At 45.8% G+C, this 10,613-nt stretch overlaps 1 protein-coding gene across 2 annotated transcripts in view; it reads right to left on the bottom strand.

Annotated features, from left to right (window-relative positions):
* Positions 1–6,650: 6,650 nt before the first annotated feature.
* EMB (embigin) overlaps positions 6,651–10,613 on the bottom strand; it is a 45,389-nt gene continuing 41,426 nt past the window's right edge. For both annotated transcript variants that reach the window (XM_007669140.3, XM_029066049.1), the window contains exon 9: positions 6,651–10,211. The gene's annotated coding sequence lies outside the window, so the exon portion shown is untranslated. The remainder of the gene's footprint in view (positions 10,212–10,613) is intronic.

Below are 10,613 nucleotides of genomic sequence, written 5' to 3'. Positions count from 1 at the left end.
TCAGGTTGGGCACTGACCTTTTCCCATGTAGACCTCACAGTCCGAGGCAGAGATAAGGAAACTCAGGTAGAGAGAAGTTACGTGACTTGCCCAAGGTCACACAGCAGATAAGTGGCAGAGCTTGGATTAGAACTCAGATCTTCTGACTGCCAGGACCACGCTCTTTTCCCTAGGCTCTGCCACTTGTCAGCTGTGTGACCGTGGGCAGGTCACTTAACTTCTCTGGGCCTCAGTTGCCTCATCTGTAAAATGGGGATTAACCGTGAGCCTCACGTGGGACGACCTGATGACCCTGTATCTACCCCAGCGCTTAGAACAGCGCTCCGCACATGGGAGGCCCTTAACAAATACCAACATTATTAACAAACACCCAGGTCACACTGCTTACGAATCATTTCGCTCCGCGGCTCTTCGTCTCTGACCTCGTTGGAAGGGATCGTCGATTTATTACTCTTGATTTCTAACGGCGCTTGAAATGAACACGATTCTTTTTCCTCGTTTCTTTGGTCGCGCACCGAAAATCGCAACGATGGGGGCACGGTGTTGTGAAACTCTGTGGTAACGACTGCAGCTGGGGAAGACTGAGAATTGCAAAATCGTTTTAAGGTTTAATGTGGCCAGAAACCTTTCACTTTATTATCCGAACTAGGACAGCTATAACCCCCCCCGCCAAATAGCAACCCCAGACCATTGGTCGCTGTAATGAGAAGGAAAGGAATAACAAAAGGATGGAAACCGAAAACGAGGAAAAACAAAATAAAACCTAATACCTAAGAGCCCAGTTCCCTTAACACTTCTCTTTGTCTTAGTTTCTTGTGAAATGAGGATTTAATACGTTTGCTCGTTGGGGGCAGGGAATGGGTCTGTCGCGACTCACAGTATCCTGGGGAGGGAGAACAGGGAGTGAATCCCCATTTTACAGATGTGGAAACCGAGGCACGGAGGAGTTAAGTGATATGCCCAAGGTGCATGGCAGGTAAGTGGCAGGGCTGGGTTTAAAACCCAGAACCAAAGACTCCCATATCCATGCTCTGCCCGCTGAGCCATGGAGCTTTCTAATAGCTCTGACTGTCTCAGAGGAAGCCAAATCTTAAACACTGCTCGACTTCACACTCCCTCATTAGCTCAGTCTTCCATTTCCACTGCAGCGTGGCCTAGTGGAAAGAGCACGGCCTTGGGAGGCAAAGGTTGCGGGTTCTAATCCCACCACTGCGACGGATCAGCTGTGTGACTTTGGGCAAGTCGCTGGACTTCTCTGTGCTTGTTACCTCATCTGTAAAATGGGGATTAACACTGCGTGGGACAACCTGATTACCTTGTATCTACCCCAGCGCTCAGAACAGTGCTCGGTACATAGTAAGCCCTTAACGAATGCCATCATCGCTTCCACTGGTATCCCCTTCAGTGCTCCTGAGCACTTACTTGAGAAGCAGCGTGGCTCGGGGGAAAGAGCCCGGGCTTGGGAGTCAGAGGTCATGGGTTCGAATCCCGGCTCTGCCACTCCCCAGCTGTGTGACTGTGGGCAAGTCACTTCACTTCTCTGGGCCTCAGTTATCTCATCTGCATAATGGGCATTAAAACTGTGAGCCCCAAGTGGGACAAACTGATCACCCTGTGTCTCCCCCAGCGCTTAGAACAGTGCTCTGCACTTAGTAAGCGCTTAGCAAATACCGACATTATTATTATTACTATTTGCAGAGCACTATACTAGCCACTTGGGAAAGTGAGAGAAGCAGCGTGGCCTAGTGGGTAGAGCAGGCGCCTGGGAGTCAGAAGGACCTGGGTTCTGATCCCAGCTTCGCCACTCGTCTGTGACCTTGGGCAAGTCACTCAGCTTCTCTGTGTCTCAGTTACCTCATCTGCAAAATGGGGATTAAAACTGTGAGCCCCATGTGGGACGAGGACTGATTAGCTTGTAGTTACCCCAGCGCTTAGAACAGTGTTTGACACATCGCTTGATGCTATCATTATTCTTAATGTTATTAATATTAGCACGATGATGCTTGATGCTAGTGTTTGACACTTAAATACCACTATTATTATTATCATTATTACAATATGACAGAGTTAGCGGACACCTTCCCCGCCCATAACGAACTTAATGGGTTCCAGCTAACTAGCAGGTCCAGTTACGTTCTGTATTCATTCCCTTACACTACTGCAGTTACTGAGTGCTTATTGTGCGCAAAGCACTGTACTAAGCGCTCGGGAGAATAGGACAGACACGTTCCCCCTCCACGACGAGCTGCGGCTCTCCCCTGCAGCTGAAATTTTAGCCATCTCTTTTCTCTACTTATTTTTGTTTGCTTTTCCCTTTGCCACGGTTTCACTGTTATGGTAATAAATATCTTTTAAAGGAACTCAACATTTGGACAGCTGCACAGCTTGTTTAACTAAACCCTGTTCAACCTCTGCTTATTTTCCTTTCACCCTTCGGCAATCGGAGTTCCAAGAAGGTCTCCCTCTGTTTCTTGAAGATGAGAACGTAAGAACCCAAGAATCCCATCCCCAAGATCCAGCGGAAAAAATACGGAGCAGCATGGACTATGGAACCAGCGGGGATCTGGGAGTCAGAAGGACATGAGTTCTAATCCTGACTCTGCCACTTATCTACTGAGTGACCTCGGGCAGGTCACTTCTCTTCTCTGTGCCTCAGTTCCCTCATCTGGAAAATAGGGATTAAGACTGTGAGCCCCATGAGGGACATGGACTGTGTCCAGTCTGATAAGCGTCTATCTACCTCAGCGCTTAGTACAGTGCTTGACACGTAGTAAGTGCGTAACAATTACCCAGAAAATCCTCTGAAGGTTAGAACCGTGTCTAACGACTCTATTAGTCCTTCATTCATTCAGTCGTATATATTGAGCGCTTACAGAGTGCAGAGCACCGTACTAAATGCTTTCCTAAGCCCTTATTCACCTCACTCTCAGCCCACAGGACTTATGTACATATGTGTAAATTATTCATATTAACGTCTGTCTTCCCTGGTGAACTGTAAGCTCCTCGTGGACAGGGAACGTGTGTATCAACTCTTTTGTACTGCTTTATCCCAAGTGCTTATTTCTGTGCTCCGCACACAGTAAGTGCTCAATAAATACCATTGATTGATTCCTACCAGTCTGCGCTGCTCAAACATTCTGATCCTAATGGCCTCTGCTTTGGGTAACACAATCCCTCTGTTCCCCTTGATACCTGGAAGTATAAGGCATCTCTATCTGTTGCCGAATTGTATATTCCCAGTGCTTAGTACGGTGTTCTGCACATAGTAAGCGCTCAATAAATACTATTGAATGAATGAATGAATGAATGAATGAAGGCATAGAGAAGCAGCGTGGCGCAGTGGAAAGAGCACGGGCTTTGGAGTCAGGGCTCGTGAGTTCGAATCCCAGCTCTGCCACTTGTCAGCTGTGTGACTGTGGGCAAGTCACTTCACTTCTCTGTGCCTCAGTTCCCTCATCTGTAAAATGGGGATTAAGACTGTGAGCCCCACGTGGGACAACCTGATTCCCCTGTGTCTACCCCAGCGCTTAGAACTGTGCTCTGCACACAGTAAGCGCTTAACAAATACCAACAAATACATAGTAATGTGAGTCAACTGGTTGGACTTTTTCTTTCTGCTTCAGTTTCTAGGTTCAAATCGCTTTGAACCCCAACTTATTTCTTGATACCTGGAAATATGTCATAATAATGTGAGTCAACTGGTTGGACTTTTTCTTTCTGACTCAATTTCTAGGTTCAAATCGATTTGAACCCCAATTTATTTCTTTCCCTTGGATTTTCCTCTACTTTCTGAAGGGACCGTCTTTCAACACTTTTCAGGTGTCAACGTCACTGAGTCAATTGAGCTTCTGAAGAAATATCCTGGGTGTTCAAACATCCTAATTCCCCTATTTTATTTCTTTCTTGTTTTCTTCCAGCACTCGGGATTCCCTTCTGGCAATCTACCGGTGGTCTTGCTCAGACTGTGCTGTGTCCTTTTCGATGGCCATCCCTTAGCGGAGGCTCAAATTTTTTTATTAATAGGTATAATAAACCCGAAATCTGTTAAGCGCTTACTAAGCGCCAAGCACTGTGGTAGATACATGATAATCAGGTCACACATGGACCTTACAGTCTAAGAGGATGGAGAACTGATTTTGAATCCTCATTTTGCGAAGGAGGAAACCGAGAAACGGAGAAGTTAAATGACTTGCCCAAAGTCACACGGCAGATACGTGGCAGAGCCGGGATCAGAATCCAGGTCCGACTCCCAGGTCTATGCTCTTTCCACTAGGCCACACTGCTTTCCTTTTTCGACGGGCAAACATCCATGACGTCTCAAGGAGGTGACACAACGTCGCGGGCCCGATTCACCATTCACCCTGGCGAACGCGAGCTACATTCAGCAACGTTGTAAAGTCTGATTTCACCGTCACATTTACCTGCACAATGTCCACTTAAATATTCAACGGCCAAAGCAATCGATCTCATCTCAGGGTCACATCTGGAGCGTTTCCAGTCCTCTACCAGTCTCGGCTATGGAGGGGAGTCAAGTTGAGGCCTGTCCAGTCCATTCCTAGCTCGGGCAGTGGCTAGAGAGCGGCAGGCCACCGGCTACAAGTCAAAACCCACCCGTGCTGGGCAGCAGTGACACGGGAGAGACTCGAGGGCAGAGACTTGAGTTTACCGCGTGGAAGGCGGTAAACCACTTCCGGATTTTTACCAAGAAAAAACTCTACGGATCCACTACCGGAATGATCGCAGATGGAGAGCGGGGCGTTCTGGGAGAGATAATAATAACAATGTTGGTATTTGTTAAGCGCTTACTAGGTGCAGAGCACCGTTCTAAGCGCTGGGGTAAACACAGGGGAATCAGGTTGTCCCACGTGGGGCTCACAGTCTTAATCCCCATTTTTACAGATGAGGGAACTGAGGCACAGAGAAGTTAAGTGACTTGCCCACAGTCACACAGCTGACAAGTGGCAGAGCTGGGATTCGAACTCACGAGCCCTGACTCCAAAGCCCGTGCTCTTTCCACTGCGCCACGCTGCTTCTCTATGTGACCGTGGTGTCGCTATGGGGCAGAAACGACTCGACGGCATAAGCCAAAGCAATCAATATGTTCACAGTGGCCAGTTTAACTTAAGGTGTTAAAGATTCCAATCTGCCACGTTGCTTTTTTTTCTTTCCAGAAGGTCTCACTGATATGTCCACGCTTGAACTTTCCACTCGCGCTAAGCAGCCCGATTCACCGTGATTCTAGTCCTGAGAAGTGGCCTAAACTCTTTGATCTTGGGAAGGAAGTAGGATATGTTTTTTTAGTCGCTCTCTAGAGGACTTGACAGTGTGCTTATGGAGCTCCTTTTGAACTCATGCGTGAGAAATAGACATAAAGGGAAGAAACCAGGGGGCAGATTGGGATTTTGGATGCACAGAAGTTCATTCATTCATTCAGGCAATCATATCTATTGAGCAAATTGGGTGCAAAGCACTGTACTAAGCACTTGGGAAAGTACGACATAAACATATCCCCCGCCACAACGAGCTCCCAGTCCAGAGGTGAGGTAACTGAGGCTCAGGGAAGTAAAGTGACTTACCCAAGGTCACCCAGTAGATGTGGCAGAGCCGGGCTTAGAACCCAGGTCCTTCTGACTCAGGCCCGTGTTCTATCCACTAAGCCACGTTGCTTCTCGCTCAGATCTACCCAGCGCTCAGCACAGCGCCTGACACAGAGGTGGATGTATGTGATTGTGATGATCCAAATATCAGTCCAAGATAGTGAGATTAATAATAATAATAATGGTATTTGTTAAGTGCTTACTATATGCCAAGCATTGTTCTAAGCGCTAGGGTAGAAACAGGATAATTAGGTTGTCCCACATGGAGCTTACAGTTTTAATCCCCATTTTACAGATGAGGTAACTGAGGCACAGAAAAGTTAAGTGATTTGCCCAAAGTCGCACAGCTGATAAGTGGCAGAGCCGGGATTAGAACCCACGACCTCTGACTCCCAAGCCCGCACTCTTTCCACTAAGCCACGATTGGCCAGAATCCTTATAGAATTGCCCCTACAAAGCCCTGCACCCCGTAAACATGTTATGTCCAGGGAATATGGCTCTTATATTGTACTCTCCCAAGCGCTCAGCACAGTGCTCTGCTCACAGTATGCACTCAATAAAAACAACTGACTGACAATGCCTGCCCCGGTCAAAATGCGGAAGACTCAAGGCACCTTCTTCCATTAAACTCGGGAAGGAAACTGAAACAACGTAATCATAAACCAACCCGTGGTGGCTCGATTCTAAATTAGCTTTTGCTTCACCAACTCATCTTTCAACGGAGTCTGCTGTTTGCTAAGTATCTATAGATGAGGTCACAACCATACGCAGTTTGAGAATCTTGGCAAAAACATCGAGGATAGAAATCACCCCTGGGAAATAGCTGGCAGTCTCCACTTCCGGCGTGGAGAAGAACGAACAGGGAACATTTTTCAAATGGGTTTTTGGGACGTCGGTTTTAAGCATTACAGGCAGTGCGGAAAGATCCTTTCCAGTTCACTCAATTTTTACCTCCAAGACCATTTACGCAGCGGACGGGACTGTTGCCCATTCAACCTCGTAGTGGTTTCTAAAAAAACAGGTTCTATGCACAAACAACATAGAGTCCTCGAGTTGGTTTTACTGAATTTAATTGCATATTAAGTATTTTCGGTTTCCATGCCACAGACCCCTTTGTATATGCGACTGAAACATCTGGAAAACTATCAGGTATTTAGATTCTGAACAACTGAAGAAACATACACAAAGAAATCGATAAACAATCTACACTGAAAACATCAATCAAGACAAGTATAAAGAACAACCGTAACATTTAGCGGCCCCGGTTATAAAACAATGATTATAGGCACATTTTTTTTTTCCAAAAGATGCAACAAAAATAACATATTGATCGTTCTTCCCCTATGTTCTGAAAGGACGGTACATAACTTTCCATTTTTAGAAAATGCATGAACTTGATCCCCAGCTCATCAACTTTAATGCCTCTGTTTGATTCGTCCCGGATTCTCCTTAGAAGAATCCGCCACCTAGGCTGGGCAGGCTATTTGATGAACCATAATAGAAAATGGATTTCAATGCAAAATTCACAATCTAAAATCAAATTTTATGGACTGGAGAAGAGAGGTCAGACTACGGCAACACCGTTGTAGGTTAACGAGAGATCTCTCCCAGGAACCTCCTTGTATCAGAGTGAAAGAAGGCTTGATCGGACACATATCGAAAGTTTGGAGAAAGAGAAGAAGGGATGCCGGTGTCAACAGCCAATTGGGAGATACTCGCTTTATTATTCTCAATCCATGATACTTGCTGAACACGCTGACGCCGTGCAGAGCGATTCGATGTATGTGGGTCAGAGGAATTGAATTCTAATCCCAGCTCTCCCACTTGTCGGCCGGGGAGCCTTGGGCGAGACATTTGGGCCTCCTTCATTCATTCGATCCTATTTATTGAGTGCTTACTGTGTGCAAAGCGCTGTACTAAGCGCTTGAGTTTCCTCATTTGTACAATGGGGATTCGAAACCTGGTCTCCCTCTGATTTAGGCTGAGATCCTCATGCGAGATGGGGATCGCATCCAGCCTGATTACCTTGTATCTATCTACTCCAGCGCTTAGAACGGGGCATGGCACATATCGAGTGCTTATCTAGTGCCATTAATATTATTCTGATCAGTGGACGTGATTTTTTTAAAACCCCGAGATCTCCTAAGGCTCGTTTATGCTGGTTTTCCTTTTTTTAAGACAGATGCCTCCTCTTCCCACAGTCCCTTAGGCCCTGCACCTTAAATCCAACTTATCCTCAGACAAGTTCAAACTCTTATTTGACTCAGTTCAAAATACCTAAGGCTAAGATGAAGAATAAATCAGTGAAGGCTCCGTTTCTCTGATGATGTTGTTCTTTTGTACCCAACCTGGTCAAAGCCACTTGCGACTGTAAAACCCAAACTGGAACCAACATATTCTCTGCCGTTCTCACCGGTTTAGCCTAAAGTCTGTAGCACATTTTGTTTCTATAGTTTATTCAATCACATTTATTGAGCACATACTGTGCGAAGAGCACTGTACTAAGCACTTGGGAGAGTACGCTACAACAATAAACAGACATAAGCCCACACCACGACCGAGCTTACAGTCTATAGTTCATCTGCACAGAAACAATCACATTGAATAGCTACCACAAAGACTGGCTTTTGAGAGTATACAAAATTCAAGAGCCATAATGTAGAAGAATATTAACCCCGTATATCATTTATAGCTCTAGCAATCAATGCACTTCAGATGAAAGACAAGCCACCACATTAGATTATCCTTCCAAAACAAAGTCGGAAGAAATACAAACAAGATAAAAAATGAGATCTATAGGATATAATCTTGTCCGAATCTTATCACGTGACCGCTAAATATCCACATGCCGTTTTTGCTTCCACTTAGAAACACGTCACCAAATCCTTGCGGTGTTACACAAAGCTTTATCCCGCATCCACCACCATTGCGAATCTCACTCAGAGGCCGGATCGGCTTTATATCCGATCCAGATTTTTTAAACCAATTTAAGGATCATAAATAAGACTTCCTCCAGAAGGAAAACGATCCTTAGCTCACGAGTCTGTTCTACGGGAGGATCCTTTAAAACATTCACTTATCAAGAATTGATGGAAACTTCCAGAGGTCGGGTACTCTTCAGATGTTCAGACAAGCCACGGATATGAGAGAGCATTAAGAGTAGATTAAAAATAGCACTTGGGGAAGGGCTTTGGTTGGTAGGAGAAGTCGCGGCTACCAGAAGACTCTGAACTCATATTCTGAGGGCTGAGAACCTGACAAGATAGTTTCTGACATTTGTGATAGCCCTGCTTGCAGGGGCAATATTTCATCCAACCAATGGTATTTATTGAGCGCTTACTATGTGCAGAGCACTACGCTGAGCGTTGGCAGAGTACAGTACAAGAGCTGAAAGACGCTTTGCCTGCCCATGAGCACCTGGTCTTCAGGGCCAGAGTACGATATTCAGACAAGAGTGACCCCCAAAACTACATGTTTGGGGGCAGAGGTCAACTCAGGGGAGTGGCCAGAGAGGGACGACTACACGTCTTAAGCGACCTCAATCAATGGTATTTACTGAGCGTTTCCTGTGCTAAGCATTTGGGAAGAGAACAACAGAGTAGGTAGACACGGTCCCTGCCCGCAAGAAGCTTACAATCTAGAGGGGCAGACAGACATTAATATAAAGGCCTTCGGGTGAAACTCCTTATATTTAAGCTCTCGAACCCAAGGCCCAACAACCACTTGGTCCTGCAGAGGTAACAACGGGTGGGGCGGGGGAGAGGCAAATGGAGATTTGGAGGTTGAGGGGGCGGTGGCGAGGAGGTTTCAGTTTATATACACAGGACTACACTGGCTGAATCAATCAGTCAGCGGTACGTATCGAGCGCTGCCGGTGCACAGAGCACTGTGCTAAGCACTTGAGAGAGCACGATAACTTAAAATGAACTTAAATGAACAGCCAAGACTAAGGAGCCAGCTTCTGGGCTTTCGATCTTTCTAAGTGCAGGAGGTAGGCTTTTCTGTAGCGATCGTTCGGCTATACACGATACAATCTTTGGTGTGTAATATCTCAGTATTTTCAAGTCATTATTAGGCATCACGTAGAAGACACAGAACTCGGATCGAGACAAACATGATAACGACTTCCATTAAATGATTCCTTTGGTTAGAAAGAGGCTCACACGGAACATCTGCTGCACCTACCAGGGAGGAGTTTTGCTGGTGCCGTCTCTGCTACACCGTAAAGGGGTGGAGTGAAGCTAGGTTCACGCTGTCGTTTTAACTGTAGATGAAAATGCTAGGAAAAAAACCCAAGGCGTTTCACACGCTCAAACACGGTCAACATCTGAGTACCTGAATAAAAGCTAATTTGTTTTTCGCTTAAAAGTCAGATGAAATAAATAAGATGGTGACATCGAAAGCACTGAGATAGGACATAGCGTTTACAGAGGAAGTTTTATGCACTGGGATGGTGACCTGTTTTTATTGCATAAATATTCCGCCCTTCTAAGAAAAATCCCGAACTCAGGGAGTCGAAATCGTAGCAGATTTTCTAAACGTTCCCTTCTGAACTCATTCTCCCAGAAATGCTGCTGATCGAATGATGTTTCCCCTTCTTCAACTCACGGTCTCCTGGATAAAAAATAAAGCAGATGTTCACATATCCGTTTCCAGTATTTTCTCCTGCAGTGAGGTATTGCCTTAGCGTTTCTGCTGCGCTGATTACAGTGGTGCTATAACAGCAATCTGTCCAAAATGTCTCCCCAAATTGAAAATTCAAATCTTATTACAATTCACAAGGATCAGGCAGATGGAAGGTGTAGCAGGAACACGATAAAAAGAGGAGTATCATAAAAATCACATCTGTTGGTATCTGAAATTAAAACTGTGGTATTTGTTACGCATTTCCTACGGGCCAAGCACTACACTAAGCTCTGGGGCCAAGCCCTGAGGTAGAGAAGATACAATAGCGTGGCTCAGTGGAAAGAGCCCGGGCTTGGGAGTCAGAGGTCGTGGGTTCTAATCCCGGCTCTG

Source organism: Ornithorhynchus anatinus, chromosome 1 (assembly GCF_004115215.2).
Source record: "Ornithorhynchus anatinus isolate Pmale09 chromosome 1, mOrnAna1.pri.v4, whole genome shotgun sequence".
NCBI classification, from domain to species: domain Eukaryota; kingdom Metazoa; phylum Chordata; class Mammalia; order Monotremata; family Ornithorhynchidae; genus Ornithorhynchus; species Ornithorhynchus anatinus.
The sequence above is the reverse complement of the archived record's forward strand: the minus strand, read 5'-3'. Positions and strand labels throughout refer to the sequence as shown.